General features: G+C 31.8%; 2 long non-coding RNA genes across 2 annotated transcripts; one reads left to right on the forward strand and one right to left on the reverse strand.

Moving 5' to 3' along the window:
• Nucleotides 1-2,828: 2,828 nt before the first annotated feature.
• On the reverse strand, nt 2,829-3,916 carry LOC134243459 (uncharacterized). Its single transcript, XR_009987035.1, has 2 exons — nt 3,780-3,916; nt 2,829-3,428 (listed from the first exon to the last, which is right to left on the reverse strand). It is a non-coding gene; the product is annotated as an uncharacterized LOC134243459 (long non-coding RNA).
• A 352-nt stretch (nt 3,917-4,268) lies between these two features.
• Nucleotides 4,269-6,003, forward strand: LOC134243458 (uncharacterized). The gene is made up of 4 exons (XR_009987034.1): nt 4,269-4,316; nt 4,673-4,772; nt 5,068-5,116; nt 5,503-6,003. It is a non-coding gene; the product is annotated as an uncharacterized LOC134243458 (long non-coding RNA).
• The last annotated feature ends 7,589 nt before the right edge of the window (nt 6,004-13,592 follow it).

Consider the following 13,592-nt stretch of genomic DNA (forward strand, 5'->3'; position numbering starts at 1 on the left):
CGTTATTGATACTTATTGTTAGGCCATTATTTATACACTGCATTGTCGACGGAATTTTCCGTTATTTCTTGATCGTGACAAGGAGCAAACGGCGGTTGTGACCGATCGGCGGGGATGCTCACTTCTCTTTGGCACCTAATCCCACCTTCTGATGCTTCAGAAGTCCGTGTTTGCTCTGCTCCAAACTTTGCTTTGTTTAATGGACTTTTGAGCTTCAATAGTAAACTTATTTTCAAAGGATTAAGATATACCAGCGATCTTTTTTTTATAAATCCAATGAGCAAAGCGAATCGTAAACAAGGAAAAAATACGGTTCCCTGGAAACAGAGTGCCTATGAAGAGTAAGGATTTCCTGTCGACCGGTCACACCCGCCATGAGACATACATGTATGCATTGATTAGATAAAGTTACAAAATTGTGATTAATCAGACGGTATCTAACATTTCAGACAAAATGCGACCCAACGATCGGTTTTATCAATAAAGATATATCGACGGGAGAATTTGCTAAATGCAGAATAAAATTGGATTGATAAAATTTGTGCTAAACATTTTGTTTTAGTAGCTTGTCTCTATTTAACGATTGCATTCATGAAATGCTCATGCATATCGAATCAGTTATGGGTCATAAACGCCATAAGCAGGTGATTGTGGAATATTGGACCGAAGTAAGAAACTATAACGATGGTAATGCTGAAGTCACATTGCTTGTAATGTAAAGTTATAATTACATACTCTATGTATACACAGTGTACCAATCTTTCTTACGAGTTTTCTGGTATGTATCAAGTCAACAGGTAAACTGATATTAAGTCTCTTTGTGAAAACACAATGAAATGGATTATGATATAAAAAAGCTTCATGTTTAGTCTCTTAAATATATAGATTTTAATTAAAGGTCAAACCACTTTTCAACTTTTAGGACTAGACAAATACCTTAACCTTATAGACAATTTAGAGATTACACTAATTTTGGAGCCTGGCAAGGTTTTATAATACTAGTATGCCTGCTATCAGTAGACCAAAAAAAAAGTAAAAAGTTTGGCAAATTTTTGAAAACAGCTATCGAAAGATTCTGAATGCAAAAAAAATGACACCTTAAAAATTTTGAGACCCCGATGAGATGCGATGTGTTTCAAAATAAGACTTCAATATGCATTGTGCGATGTTCAATAGATTTAATAGCTTTAACAATCTTTTATTCTTCAATATTTTGGACATTCCATAACATGTATCTGAATGAAATTATGAAGGTATTAACATTTTTACCTAGAAACAAGTTGTTTATTTGTCTTTCATGTTTCAATGCAATGTTTATATTCGAACGATACTTATTTTTCGTCAAATAAGATATCATGATTATCCGCACAAGGGAAAGCGGGCAAATCAAATATAGTTTACCAAAACCTTTGCAGATATCATAGAGCATGAAATTGAGAATTTCCTGTTCAAGATTAGAGAATAATTAATTTTTTTTTCATAAACTTTTATGAGGTTTGATCCACAAATAATATCACAACTACTAGTCGACGTAAAAAAATAATTTTACACATGATGGAAGCTATATTTATTTTAAATCTGTACTGAAAAATTTAAATCAACATGATTTATACTTTTCAAAATATCAAATTAATTACAACGTGCATCTTTGGTACATTATATTTGATAATAAGACGCTAAATATAAAAGATATGGACACTGTTACCTAACTTTTGGATCAACCCTCGTACCTGTGACTGACAATTTGTAAAGAGGTTTTGTATTATAAGGCCAAAATGAAAATTATAGTTTGTTTGGAATTGCCTCCCGCCTCATTGAAATGCCCCCTCCTGAAAAAAATTTATTGACCAAAAGTAGGAAAATTTTTTTATTTAATCAATTTTTTGCCCATTACGTGTATCACATGCACCATACAAGACACTGAAAGATAGTGTCAGATCTATGTAAAATTAGGTTTTTTTGTTGATGGTAGATAAGTCAGAAAATGTATTTACTGTTTACTGAGATTCTTATCAAAAATTTAAAATTTATCTTCAATTTAAAAAAAAAAAATAAATTCCCTACCTCCCTCCTGTGTCTGAAACCCTTCAGGCGGCAATTCCAAACAAACAATTTTTTAAGGATGGCCTATTTGCCAGTATTGTTTTATTGCATGAAATTTGGAAATAACTCGTATTCAAGCTCAAAAGTCCATTCAACCATTACAAATAAGGAGCAGAGGGAATATGGACCTCTAGGAGGGTGGATCAGGTGCCATAAAATGAGAAATTCGACCGATCGACCACACCCGCTGTGTACTCATTGCCATGATTAAGAAAAAATGGAGAAATCAAAAGACACTGCATTGTGTAAAAATGTTTCTAACAATTAGAATAAGAAACGCCAGTCAGCAAATGAAGTAATGATAGATTGTAGCTCTCTATGGAAAATGTATTGACAGACCAAGGAGGCACAGTGCCCCTGCGAGACGATCATGAATAATTCATGAATTTCCTTGAATTTTTCATGAATTTTATTCATGAAATCTTCATGAAATGTTCATGAAGATCCTATGAACTTATTATTGGACATTTTCAAATCATGAATTTTTATTCATGAAAGAAAATTGATGAATATTCATGAATATTTTTTTTCATGAATAATTCATGAACAGTCATATTCATGAAGATTCATCATTTCAAGAATGTCCAATAATAAGTTCATTGCATCTTCATGAACTATTCATGAATAATTTGATGAATTTTTTCAGGAATGTTCATGAATGAATAAAATTCATGAACCATTATCATTCATGAATATTCTTGCTTATTTGTAAACAAAAAATCCAATATTATTATTCATGTTTATTCATGAAAATGCATGAAGTCATGCTAAAAAAGTAACAGTAGATGATTTATAATACAGCATCTTGAAAGATTTCACAGAAATGTTGTTTGTTTTCCAACCATGGCAACAAAATCTTTGTCAAAAAACTTAAAATAGACAATTCTGACACATTAAACCATAGTAAATGAGTAATGTAGTTCATTCCTGGTAAAAGTATAAAAAATTTCAATTCAAATGCAACTCCTTGCAGAATGTTTAACCTTACTTGGTCAAAAGGAGAGGGTGGTCCTTCCTCAGCATATTTCAAATTGTGTTTTAATGCCAGAAATTGAACAATTTTTAATTCCAGTCTAGGAGAAAAGTTTGTTCAGCACCAGGGTAACAGCTTTCAAGCAGTTCTTATAGCAGAGATGGTCAATTCAAAAATCCTTATTGTCTCTCCATGTGGAATTTCCAGAATTTCATCATTTGGATCCTTTGACTGAATATCATTCATATTTTCAATTCTTTTTTTCTTTCTTTTTCAAGAGCTCAGATTTTTTTTTGCAGCCAGAGTTTCTTGTCTTCTGCTCATCAACATTTGTGAACTGCTTCTCTTTTTCCTTCAAAAAGAAAGATTTTCTGAAATTACCCATGATTGTAAAACATAAGACTTTTTTGTGTATTTTCTTGCATTTTAATTTTGCATCAGAGGCACTTCCAAATTAAAACATTCTGAATGGAATTTAAGCCTATTTTCTTGGACCGCCATTTTGTAGATCAATCAGGCCTATGAATGTTTCGAGTCTCAGTCTATAATTAATGTATGTTATATGGTTGGATCCAAACTCAAAGCAAAGTTAGACAAAACTTTCATTTAAAAAAAAAGACATATTTATTAATTTTACAAATAGACAGTAACATTTACAGAAAGATTTCTGACTCAGTGATTGGCTCCATTTTTTGTCACTCACCAGTTATGAAGTAGATCAATCCTATATATAGTCTTCCTTCTTCATATTCTGTTATTTTCTTTAAAAGTTGACAAAGATCAGTGACTTTGCAAATATTATAGATCACAAATACCGATCCTTCCACTCTCCAAATTCCCACTTCCAACGTCTCGCGCGTTTTCAAGTTTGCGCCTTTTCAAAAATGTACGGTAGAGCTAAGAAATACGTTAGTTTCGAATTTCCAAGATTTCTGTTTAAAAAAATAACAAACACTATCTGAATAATTTTTCACTGAAAATACAATTTTTTTTTATATCAAAACAAGTTTTATTAATGAAGAATTCGAACTTTTTGCGTCATCAATTAAATTGGACTAATATTACAATAACATCGGGATCGAAGTCGGGCTCGATGAACAATTAATTTTAACAACACCGAAATTCAAAAATATCGAATACCATGTTGATGTTCCACAGTAGGAAAGTTGGAATGAGTGTCACGAACAGGGAGATCATGGTCAGCTTGGGATGGAAGAAGATGACGACATTTTTAAGACCGGTAGGTACAATATTGTACAGTATTTTATGTGTCCTCGAACGAAGAATGTTTCTGCTACTTTTGATTAATCCGGGCACCATGCACCATACATAAAATGCCCGACGGTGAAATCGTTAGGACAAGCACTATTTCTGTAATCATTATTTAACAAATCTATACATATCATTAAGGTCATTGATTTTAACCCGAATTTCCTTGCTTGGAATCGAACTGATGTAAAGAATTTTATCTGTACCTTCCTTTGTTCAAGATAACATTTACAGAGTATGATGTACATGTAATTAATTATATATTTTGTAATGCATGTTCATGACCATTTTCAGCTCTAATCTTGCATGTTTCGATTGTTTTAATAGTTGCTGCATTGCCTGAGATGATTTTCACAGCCCTGGCCTTTGATAAAAGTGCATATACATGTAGATGCTTAACCAATCAGTCACTAGGCTTGTGAATATGGTGAGAACCAGCTCAAATTAATATTATCATTCAAAACAAATAAACTAACTTTGATTTTATTAATCTATATGTCTTTAAGCATAAGATTAAAATAAATATTGCAACTATGCCAAGTAAACAACATTTAAAGATTTATATTCTTAACATGCCTAATTTCCATATCCTTATTATTTTTAACAATGAATTCTGAAAGGTAATCTAAACATGCTAACAGCATGGGTATGTATAATTATTTTGGATCAAATTTAATCAAAGATATCATCTTCTATGAAGTATACATGCATGCATTTTACAGGAATCCGGATGCTCACAAGAGTTAGGACAAGAACTGTATAAAAAAAATGGTAAGATTTCTTCATTATTTTCTTAATCAATAAAATCACATGAATTGAAATTAATTTTTTTCAATGTTAGTCAGTCATTGAGCTTCAGCTCTAGCCTTTTCATTTAAGCTCACCTGAGCCATTTTAAGGCCTAAGTGAGTTTTTTGATCAGTGTCACAGTCTTGTGTTTGTCTGTTGTCTATATACTTTTCACATTTTTACATTTTAATATCAGAATTAATCCTAATTTGAACAAAAAATTGCAAGACAGTGAATTCATATTCTTCAGTAAACTGATCTGCCAGGTAGAAAAGAACAATTGTTTGTAGAGCTTTAGTTTATTATTTGTCATATATTTATACTGATATCAATAATGATACATCTTAAATGGTCATCTCCTCTTTCAGAAATTGTGCAAGGGAAGTTTGAAGTGTCTGTTTGAATGATCAACATCGAACTTGCTGAGCCTTCGTACTAAAAGTGAATCTGTTGGTGATGCCAAATATCTGTCAACCCTCTATTGCAAATTTCATGGGATATCTGTGAGGATGTGATTCTAGCAACATGTCAGAAGTTTTGTATCTTCCATAATTGGGATCTTTGGCATGTACATTGGTGGAAAATAGCAACTGTTCATTTTTGTGGGATCTTTGTATCAATGTAGTTGTGTACTACATATATTTTTGCATTTAATACATGTGTTTGTCACTCTAGTCACTAATTTTGTACAGTAAATGTACATGGGCCTCTGGCACTTTATTGTAAATGTATATCCTGTTGAGGTTTCAATGACCTCTCCCAATCCTTGGCCAATGTCATTTAATGAATCTAACCTCTTATTTAAAAAAAAATGCATACTTTAGTTTACTGCATTACATGTATATCATAACTTGATTATCATTAATTTAACCAAGGTGATAATCTTATTTTTTCTTGGATATATCTGTTAATAACCTTTGATGTAAAATACTTTGCAGTTTCATTGAGAATACATACATTTTAAAAAGTGTGCTTATATTGTACATCTGAGTGGTATATGCTTTTATATTTGTCTCAAAAAACATTGTAAAAGAAACTGTGAATTTTTTTTATTTTGCAACTTGCTTAAAGTTTGATGTTAGAGAAAATTCGGTCGAACAAAGTTGTGTGATGAAAAATGACATTATTTAAAGCACATTATGATGAATATTACTGTTTAATTTAAATTATGAAGAAACATAAATAATCAATTTGAAAAAAATGCTGTCAGTGGTGATGCAGTGTTTGTTTAAGTAAAATTAAAGAAAAACACGAAATGTTTAGAGATTTCATGATTTATTTTTTCGGATAGTTGGTGAAAGAATGTTATTAAATATAAATTATGCCAGGGGCTTGTTCAACAATTGCATCTGCATGCAAAAGTTGCATTATGAGAGTAATGAGTGTTTTCTGTCAATCATTTTTGTCAATTATTTTAGTCTTCATGAAAATTCACGAACATTCATAATACCTTGAACTCTACATTTTTTCTGTCTTTAAAATGAAAATTACCAATATTCATATAAATTCATCATTTGTTCATGAACTACATTTTATGAATATATTCATGAATAAAGTTCATGAACCATCTTTATGAACCAGTCATGAACCGTTCATGAACACATCATGAATGTTCATGAACGATTCATAAAAGTTCCTGAAATTATGAATTTCACCTCGCAGGGGTGCTACCCCTTGAAAAAAGAATATTTATTCCACAAACAAAACCAAATTCACCCCTCTATAGTCTACAATTGTTTTCACGCATTCTCCTGATTCGAAGAAATATAACATTTAGGGTTGCATGGCGACTCCGTTCGTCGTCCGGATTACAGTTTTAACTTCCGTGTTTTCGTATAGTGCCTAGGACATCAAATACAAAGCATCATCTTACTCAACCCAATTTTTTATACCCTATTAAAGAAACAACACACAGGTCCCTTGTTTTGAAAACGTATCGATGGATATCTTTCAAGTGCTAATGATATATCGAAAATATATATGCACTTATATTTGAAAAAGATTAAATCAACCTCATGATAACGTTGTCTGACTGTAATTAGGAAATGCAATTCCAAACTGATCAACTGCAATAATCTGCCTTACACGTACATGTTTTTAATGAATTTTAATATATGTGCAAGATTTAAAAATTGCAGGTGTGTCAATTTTCAATTGTATAACCAACTTAGCCCTACCGTATCATAGTTGACCCCTACTGACCTAGATATTTACTAGGGTTTGACGCAACAATTGCAATGATACAGGGGAAAAAAAACAAGTGTTCACTTAACCATATCCTTTTTACAAACCATGGCCACTTATTAAAATTCCTCTTTACTAAAAAGAGTCTTATCATCCAAGGTTAATGAATTTGTGAGATAAATAAAGAAAACCCATTTTAAATATTTAGTAACTATACATTGCATTAGAAAAAGGAGAAATACAGGAGGCATGAATAAAATAACAGAAGCAGTATCCTTCCTTTAATTTCAACTTATTTTCGATGGAGTATTTAAACATTTTACGCTTACCTCATCGAGAGCCTAGGCATAAAAGGCCAGTTCTTAGCTGAGAGAAGGGAAGCAACTGTAACAATCCTCAGTCAACAGACACTGAATGTACCTCCACCCAATGCTTGATAAACCAAAGAAACAATTTATGAGTCAAAGTACTACTTTATGAATTGAAATAATGAAGCGATTTAATGTTTTATTGTAAATTAATACAATTGACTTTAAAACATTCATTTACCAAAGTTAAATATGGTTCATCAAAATACTTGAGGCTAACCATATTTAGTTTCGGATGAGTGCGAAACTAATTCTTATAAATTGAAAATTTATAACTATCGTGATCTTAAATGGAGGAAAGATTGATATTTATGTATTCTTATGCTTATATGCAAGCTCACCGCAGCTTGTTTTTGCTAATTTTGTGTAAGTCAAATAAAACACTTTCATAGAGATGAATAATGTCATTTATTAAAATGACGGTATATATGTGAACAATTTAACAAACAAGAAGGGGATCAGATTCAAAAGCTTTGATTAGCAGTTACGTAAAATATGATAATGTCTGATCCCCCAAAACTGACTAGAAAAAAGTATCTGTAAGACAAGAAAAGATTGATATTTATCAATCAAATACATAGGGTGCAAGGGTTTGTCCTCAATTTCTTTGTTTGGTGCGAGACTATTCCTATTCAGTCGAATAGTGTATAGCTTTTTATTATCACATATATCATGTATATGATCAGTGCAATATTGTTCGAAGACTAAATCTTCAAGTGTCAGTCCAGCCCCGGGATCATGAAACAGCTTAAGCTTAAGTCAAAATATTTATTTGATAATGATAATGAATTGTTGTAGAAGTCAAGCAGACTGAGATTACAATATTTTTTCAATATTGCTTCTCAGAATTGTTGTTATCTGCAAATTTCGAAATAAATTCCATGTATCATTCATGAATATTTAAAGACGATTGAAAATTTGGCTTAAGTCTAAGTTTGTTTCATGATCCTGGGGCCAGGACTAACCCTAATATTTTAGGTCGGTACAAGGAATAAATACAAGAGAAGAGCAAACACGGAGGAGGAGAGTATTCACAGACCTTTAAAAATAAGAGGAAGGATCAGGTGTCAAAATGTAGTAAGCATCTTTTGACAACCGTCCACACCCATAGTGTGTTCCTTGTCATGATCGGAAAACGAAAAAGTCCGAAGAAATTCATGGCCAAACAAAACTATGAAAAACGTCAGTCAGCATTTGACAAATTAGATTGTATTATATATATGATAAGTTATGACATGATAGATGATAGATAGTATAATAAATGTAGATTGTATTTGCATATAAGGTAATCGTATTGTTCATTGAACCTGCAAAATGACTTCAAACGTGACCGTTAATACCTTTGTCTAATCAACTTGGTAGATAGCTAACGGTACCTCATTTTATAATTGAAAAAAATACCTAAATATAACCTTTTGCGTGTCGATTCAACTTGGAGACGCAGTGCTACATCAGTAAGGTATTAAGTTGACGATATAAAAGTTTAAATGAGATATTAAAGTTGACGATATAAAAGTTTAAATCAGGTATTGAAGTTGACGATATAAAAGGTTATATCAGGTATTAAAGTTGACGATATAAAAGTTTCAATTATCATGTTAAGAATAAAGTTTCATTATGTTAACAATAACATTTTTTTCTGATTAGACATTGATGTGTCAGACTCTTTAATAGGTACCTTTTATTTCAAATTCACCGGGATATATCCAATCGATACATGTATATGAATGAAAGCAAGTATTGTTTTATATTTATTATAATACGTCGTGAATGTCTTTAAATGAGAGTTGAAGGTCACAGTACACGTAGGTGTTTTCAACGCATAAATATTTTGAATAAATTCCTCTTCATCTGAATACAAACAGCTTTGCTAATAACGGCAAGCAAATTTTATCTGGTTGCATGAGAAAATAGAATATAATTTGATCTTACTTCGTTTTCTACTAACCCTACACATGCAGTCATAATGTAAAAATAAGCCATGGTCGAATAGGGTTATATTCATCAAAATCCTTAGCAAAAAGTCAAGGTACACTTTTTAAAGAGTTATATTTTCTTAATTTGTTCCAATTTGGTTTATAATTAACCTCCTTAATATAACTTAATAAATGCGTTCACAGATATTTTGAACTTTTTATGTAAAAATTCAGAATCAAACATGTCCATCTAAAACTATTTCTCTCCTTTTTCTCCATTTATGAAATACAGTATACTTTTTGAGACAAGGTTGGTCAATTTCTTGTTTGATTGCGAAGTTCATTATTATAACTCTATTTTGGAAGAACTTTTAATTCTAAGTTTTAATTTTACACCTAAAAATCTTTGATATATTTTCATTTCACTTTGAGTTGATAAATTTCTTCAAAATCACTGTTCGATATTTCATACAACGAGTTGTTCCCTACCTATACTGGATTTCTAAACTTCGCAAACATCCTTAAAAATAAAGATTATTGCTCTACAAAACCCATATATTTACTCCTTACCAAAGTATAAACTGCTGATAAGTAGAAGCTTAGAGCAAACAGAGCTACAGCATATTCTAGAAGTGGTGTAAATAAGATGTGGATCCTCAATATCTCTCAAAAGAACTTTTTCAGAAAATTTAAATTCACCATTTTTTTTCAGAAGCCTTTACATCAAAACCTACGACTTATCTACACTTTATTCAACCATTCATTGTGATAAATTAAAAAAGCTAGGTTCTTTGATATCATAGAAAACTGCTTCTTCAATAAAAATGATAATTTGAATTTTTTCTTTCTTATAATTGATTATCACGAAATTACTTTGTTTAAAGATATCACTCTGATTCTACACACAAATACTCTTATCAATTTTTAATTGAAAGGAAGTTGGAGTTCCTAATTTTCAATATTTCTGTAGTATTTGGAGGCCTGGTTTTCCTACAAACTGCTTGAAATCCGATTTGGTCCCCTAAATTAGTTGACCTGTTTTTCAATGCATATTCCTATGAAAGATTTATTCAAAAACTTGAGTACGAGAAGGAAACACTTGCTGTGCTCTTAAACTCGATGCTTAGATATATCGACCATGTATAATCATGTAACAATAGTTACTTTCATTCATGTGTCAATTTGCTATATCCCAGTGAAGATGAATTTAAAGACATCACAGAATCTGCCACATCCGTTTCGGATGTTTTACTGACTGTAGATATATAATAGACAGCTCAGCTAAACTGTACGCATGAGTTCAACACTTCCATCGATATCATTCCTTATGTATGTAGTTAAATCCACCCATTCATCTGTGTATGGAGTGTTCATCTCCCAAATTAATAGCTTATTAGATACTCAGGATCACGCTCAAAATGCGATCAGTTTTTAAACTTAGACAGGCTACTGACAGATAAAATGATTGTTAGAGGAATTTGAACATCCTTGTTTAAAGTCAGCATTTAGTAAATTCTATGGTGGTTATAATAATCTTGTTAGTTATTATAATCCATCATTTGTGTCTCATTCTGTCTTAATTGTCTTGTAAGAAAAGAAGAAAAAACACTTGCTGTGGCCTTCAACTCGACATTTAGATATGGATCCTTTAGATATATCGACAACGCACTTTGTACTGTCAATTAACAATGGCAATTTACATTCTTATGTCGATACGATATATCCCGGTGAGACAAATCTGTTTCATTTAAGAAATAAACAACGTTATTTAGTGAACATGGCGTTATGAATAGCAATTGCTCTGCTGGTATATTCCATGATACGCGCTATGCCAACAGAGCTATTGCTATTCATAATGCCATGTTCACTAAATAATCGTTGTTTATTACTTATATTTGCATTCTTTGATGTTGTCAAGAATATCAGAGGAAATCCTGGCTTACATATGGATGTGGCTTGTTGTCTTCAGTAAAGAAAAACACACGGCTATAAAATTAGTATATCTGGTCATTGCAACTTTTCTCTAATAATCACAAACAATTTATAGAGTATTTGCCTCTTAAACACAGTTATCTGGATACAAGCTGTGCCGTCGTCACATCCCATCTCCTAATTTTTGTTTTGATTCAGTTGTGACGTCATCGATCAACGTTATTGAAACCCTCTGACAAAAATCAATAATTTAACCTTATGTTGAAAAAAGAGAATGTTTTAATAATACATGTAACTCCAGAATGCTTTTCTATGATTTTTAAAGGTTTTTCTATTCATTTTTAAGAGCTGAAATCGTTCTTGAAATAGACATATACTGCTCTTTCTGAATGTTTCATAACCCAAGTGTGAAGAGTTATTGTTCTTCGTACAAATATGCAAAAATATGATAAGAACAAATAAAAATATGGAGTTGTATTCAATTTTTAAAAAGTTTTATATTACAGTTTAATACATTGACCAAAATTAAATTTTTAAAGATATCAATCAGCAATTTTAAATTCTACTGAATTTTTTTTTCCCAAAAATATTATTAAAAACTTATATTTATTCCTTTTACGAAACATTTCATATATATACTTATCAACACGTTAAATAAGTGTAGTAGAGCTTGTTCTGCACGAGTGTGATAAAGCAATTATACACATAGCAGGAGCAGTTGCATTTATAGTCCTATGAACGCAGTTGATGGCTACATGTTCATAGTGGGAGAGAGCAGTGGATATGCAAATATATTTAGATATTTTACATGAAAAAGACGTTAATGGTAATCTTACAACCAAGCTCTATGATAAACGTGATGACTTTAACTTTTCTATTGTCAACTTCCCTTATTTATCCAGCAATACACCTTCATCACCTGCATACGGAGTATACATATTTCAGTTGATTCGATACGTAAGAGCATGCTCTATGTATGAACAACTTCTACAACGAGGTAAATTGTTGACAAAGTTCAAAGTTTAAAGCCATCGTTTCTTAAGTTCTATGGTCGATACAATGACCTTGTCAGCAAATACAATTTATCATTGAGTCTAATGCTGACTGACGTTTTTCATACTAATTGTTAGTCCATTATTTATACACTGAATTGACGGCAGATTTTTCCGTTATTTCCCGATCATGACAAGGAGCACACGGCGGATGTGACCGGTCGGCAGGGAATACTCACTCCTCCATGGTACTTGACCCCACCTCTGATGTTATGGAGGTCCGTGTTTGCTCTGCTCCTAATTTGTATTGTTTTATAGACTTTTGATCTTGAATACTATTCGTTAACTCCATTTTTCGCAGAACTCGGATGCAAAGATGACACAAAATAAAAGTTTAAAGTTTACTTGTGGCAAATTTTTGGCTGCGGTGGAATTATGAACATTAATTCTAAATGAAACAAAATTCAACTGTAAGGGGATGCGAGTTAGCAAGAGCAAGCCCAAAACAACACAACATATTTACATTTTATGAGATATTAACGATAAATTACATCAACAATCAACGTTAGATCAACATTTCAACATTATCAACAACTTCATTGTATTTCAACATCAACATTAAACTGTCATTATTTCAATGACTTAACTCGTACAATTTGTCTTTCATCAACATCAAAATCAATAATTGTATTTTCCAGTGACATGTTTACAATCAATTATGAAGGATGCCAACATCACCAGGTTGATTCGCACGTGTGTCAGCATCCCCCACAATATGGAATGCTACATGTCAGTTGATTTTTTATTTCCAGCATTGAACTTGAGTGGTTCTTCCGCCACAAGATCGGAAGATCTCGCCAACAAGATGGGGGTCCCTTATACGACCATCAGCACTAAGTACTTCATACTATACAGCGAAACCCCCATGTTGGCAAGGACCACTCAAACTGCGTAAGATTCCACCGCGGATCCCAAATCTCTTAGATTTTCAACACTTTTTCAGGAATTGTTGCAGATCATTTGTTAGGTTTTGACAGATTATATCATTTCCTTCTTTGGATAGATG

Source organism: Saccostrea cucullata, unplaced genomic scaffold (genome assembly GCF_032062105.1).
Source record: "Saccostrea cucullata isolate Sc308-1 unplaced genomic scaffold, CSIRO_AGI_Scuc_v1 ctg503, whole genome shotgun sequence".
In the NCBI taxonomy this organism is placed as follows: domain Eukaryota; kingdom Metazoa; phylum Mollusca; class Bivalvia; order Ostreida; family Ostreidae; genus Saccostrea; species Saccostrea cuccullata.